This window comes from Rhinopithecus bieti, unplaced genomic scaffold (assembly GCF_001698545.2).
Source record: "Rhinopithecus bieti isolate Rb0 unplaced genomic scaffold, ASM169854v2 scaffold_71, whole genome shotgun sequence".
NCBI classification, from domain to species: domain Eukaryota; kingdom Metazoa; phylum Chordata; class Mammalia; order Primates; family Cercopithecidae; genus Rhinopithecus; species Rhinopithecus bieti.
The window spans coordinates 1,572,618-1,577,181 of NW_016803101.1; positions in this window are offsets into that span (position 1 = coordinate 1,572,618).

Genomic DNA, 4,564 nt, shown 5'->3' on the forward strand with positions numbered 1-4,564 from the left:
CTTTTTTTTTTTTTTTTTGTCTGAGACAGAGTGGAGTGCAATCACACAATCTTGGCTCACCACAACCTCCACCTCCCAGGTTCAAGTGATTTTCCTGCCTCAGCCTCCCAAGTAGCTGGGACTACAGGCGCCCGCCACCTCGCCCGGCTAGTTTTTTTTTTGTATTTTTAGTAGAGACGGGGTTTCACTGTGTTAGCCAGGATGGTCTCGATCTCCTGACCTCGTGATCCGCCCGTCTCGGCCTCCCAAAGTGCTGGGATTACAGGCTTGAGCCACCACGCCCGGCCAGACCTTAGCTTTTTAAATTTTGTTTTTATTATATGTTCTTACCCTGCTCAGTAAGTAGTAAATCTTCATTCTTGCCCTTCTCTTTTTTTTTTTTTTTTTTTGTCTGAGACAGAGTGGAGTGCAATCACACAATCTTGGCTCACCACAACCTCCACCTCCCAGGTTCAAGTGATTTTCCTGCCTCAGCCTCCCAAGTAGCTGGCACTACAGGCGTGCGCCTCCACCCCGGGCTAATTTTGTAGTTTTAGTAGAGACGGGGTTTGTCCATGTTGGTCACACTTGCCTCGAACTCCCGACCTCAGGGGATCCGCCTGCCTCAGCCTCCCAATGTCCTGGGATTACATGCATGAGCCACTGCGCCCCCCCCCCCTTTTTTTTTTTTTGAAACAGTGTCTCTCTGTAGCACAGGCTGGAGGGCAGTGGCGGGATCTTGGCTCAGTGCAACCTCCACCTCCCAAGTTCAAGTGTTCTCCTGCCTCATCCTTCCGAGTAGCTGGGATTACAGGTGCCCACCACCACACCCAGCTAATTTTTGTGTTTCCAGTACGGATGGTGTTTTGCCATGCTGGCCAGGCTGGTTCTGAGCTCCTCACCTCAGGTGATCCACCAGCCTCAGCCTCCCAAAGTGCTGGGATTACAGGCGTAAGCCACTGTGTCTGGCTCTTGCCCTGCTTTCTACCATGTCAAGAAAAATTGTAATGTCTGCTTCTCAAGGCTCACTTTTTTTCAACACCCATTACCGTGTACAGTGCCTGGTACCTAATAGTTGTTCATTAAGTTTGCGTGGAATGAATAAATGGCTCACCTTGTTTATACCATGTTTTTCCCCAACCCAGCAAGAATCCACTGCTCTGATTGGATAGCCTTCCCTGCACACATGCATAATTATTTCTGTGTTTTTCTCTTGACTCTCCAGCTGAATGCACTACTTCCTCTTTAACAATTCGTGTCTGTGCCAACTTAACTACCACCTGTGTCCAAAGGTGGGTTGAGGCCCCTCTGAAAAAGAGGCACAGCTACATTTAGATCATTTATGATTACAGAATAATTGTTCTAAGTATCTACTATGGGTCAAGTTCTTTATCATTTTCTTTGTATATATTACTGAATCTTTCCAACAAACTATAGAGCCAGGCATTATTATCGCTTTTCTATGGTTAAGACTCTGAAGCTTTAACTATCTCGTCTGAGGACTACAGCATGTAGATGTCCCCCAGCTCTTTTTTTGTTCGTTTTTTGAGGCGGAGCCTCGCTCTGTTGCCCATGCTGGAGTGCAGTGGCACGATCTCAGCTCACTGCAAGCTCCGCCTCCCGGATTCACGCCATTCTCCCGCCTCAGCCTCCAGAGTAGCTGGGACTGACTACAGGTTCCCGATACCACGCCAGGCTAATTTTTTGAGTTTTTTGGTATTTTTAGTAGAAACAGGGTTTTGCCATGTTAGCCAGGATGGTCTTGATCTCCTGACCTCATGATCTGCCCACTTGGGCCTCCCAAAGTGCTGGGATTACAGACATGAGCCACTGCACCCAGCCCGGTGTCCCACAGCTCTTAAATCCCACCCTATTATCAAGGACTTGATCAGATTACACATCCTTCTTGGAGCCCTCCTTTATTTCTGTGGCTCTTTTTCTCTCCCCTCTAAAGCACTTGCAGCACGTATAGCCTGGACTATTGATTTGTCATGGAGTCACACACCCTTACATATTTATGGTTGTTTTATGTGTGTCTATCTCTTTAATGAGAAAGTAAGCAAGGTCTTTGAGAGCAGAGGTCCTATGGAGTGCAGCTTTCTCGACTCTCCACCATCCCGGGTACAGTGAGTTAGGCACAGAAACAGAGAAAGGAGTTTAATGGAATAATTTATTAAAACGAAGTTCTAACACTTAAACATGAAATAATATCTTAAGAAAAACATTTATATAGGAATAAAAGTCCCTTATCACAAATTACAACATTACATGTACTTACTTATAAGTTTTGACTCCACTTATACCTGGTCACCTGGACATTCAGACCAGACTACTTCCTGTTTCCGCTGCATGTTCTCCTGATGTATCAGCTTATTGCTTCAGCTGTGTAGTTGTGCCTGATGCTCAACTAGAAAGGAACACTGTAAAAGCCCCATTTCTTCTGAGACGTGTATGACTGCAATGCAGTTGTGTCAAAAACAGAGCACCCCATACACGTCTTTTTCATCTCCTGTGTTCTCTGTCCTTTATATAGCCAAAAGTTACCTCTCTCCTACTGTGTCTGGAATGTATTCCTTCTGGTGAGTTCTTGGTCTCTAGCTGACTTCAAGAATGAAGCCACGGACCCCTGCGGTTGAGTGTTATAGTTTTTAAAAATGGCGTGTCCAGAGTTTGCTCCTTCAGATGTTCAGATGTGTCTGGAGTTTCTTCCTTCTGGTGAGTTTGTGGTCTCACCAACTTCAGGAGTGAACCCACAGACCTTCGCAGTGAACATTACAGCTCTTAAAGGTGGCGTGTCCAGAACTGTTTGTTCCTCCCGGTGGGTTCGTGGTCTCGCTGACTTTAGGAATGAATCCTCAGATCCTCATGGTGAGTGTTACTGCTCATAAAGGTAGTGCGGACCCAGAGAGTGAGCAGCAGCAAGATTTATTGCAAACAGCAAAAGAACAAAGCTTCGCAAGCCTGGAAGAGGACCAGACCAGGTTGCCTCTGCTGGCTCAGGTGGCCAGCATTTATTCCCTTATTTGGCCCCACCCACATCCTGCTGAGTGGTCAACTTTACAGAGCGCTGATTGGTCCATTTTACGGGGTGCTGACTGGTCCATTTTACAGAATGTTGATTGGCCCATTTTTACAGGGTGCTGATTGGTGCGTTTACAATCCTTTAGCTAGACACAGAGCATTGATTGGTGCATTTACAATCCTTTAGCTAGACACAAAAGTTCTCCAAGTCCTCACCCGACCCAGAAGCTCAGCTGGCTTCACCTCTCACTACCAAGAAATACATATCTCATTTATGCACCATATACTTCTGCTAAATCTTTTTTTTTTAGACGGAGTTTCACTCTTGTTGCCCAGGCTGGAGTGCAATTGTGCCATCTCGACTCATTACAACTGCCACCTCCCAGGTTCAAGCGATTCTCCTGCCTCAGCCTCCTGAATAGCTGGGATTACAGGCATGTGCCACCACACCCGGCTATTTTTATATTTTTAGTAGAGATGGGGTTTGCCATGTTGGTCAGGCTGGTCTCGAACTCCTGACCTCAGGTGATCCATCCACCTTGGCCTCCCAAAGTGCTGGGATTACAGGCCTGAGCCACTGTGCCCAGCCTTTTTTTTTTTGAGACAGTCTTGAGCTGTCACCCATACTGGAGTGCAGTGTTGCAGTCAGCTCACTGCAGCCTCGATCTCCCAGGCTCAAGCCATCCTCCCATCTCAGCCTGGGTATCTGGGACCACAGGTGCGCCACCACACCCGGCTGATTTTTTATTTTTGTAGAGATAGATTGTCCCTATGTTGCCCAGGCTGTTGTTGAACTCCTACGCTCAAGCAATTCTCCCACCTCAGCCTTCTGAAGTGCTGGGATTCCAGGCGTGAACCACCACGCCTGGCCTTTTGCTCCATTTATACATAAATGTTTAACTCTTGTCCTGAGAATGCTTAGAAAATGTGATTGGTTACATTCTAAGGCTGTCACTCTTGCCCTTAACTTATGACTGAGATGCTATAAGCTGTTAATCTTCTAATTTGCCTCAAATAAGGTAAGACATTTATTATTTTGCTAGACTATTATTAATTTCTTCAGAACTATGATTTAATTTGTGTAGCCTAAAAAACACATGATTTTCATGAAATGTGGTGAATCCCTCCCCAAATTATCAGCCAAAGTTAAACACGTTGAAACAGGATTTACTTTCGCAACCAAATAAAAGTCACAGAGCGAGTAATCCACACCTGAGTCCTTTAGTCAACAAGTGTGAGACTGATGGACATTTTGATACAGTTGATGAGGTCAGAATGCTGTAGAGCTTTTGGGAAAGGGTAAAAAAGCTTAAGTCTTGCTGGGCACAGTGGCTCACACCTGTAATCCCAGCACTTCGAGAGGCTGAAGCGGGAGGATTGCTTGAGCCTAGGAGTTTGAAACCAATATGGGCACAATAAGGAGACCCCATCTCTAAAAAAAAAAGAAAACAAAAAACAATTAGCCAAGTGTAGTGACACACACCTGTGGTCCCAGCAGTGTGCTATGATCATACAACTGACTCCAGCCTGGGCTACAGAGTGCAACGGTATCTTAAATATATAT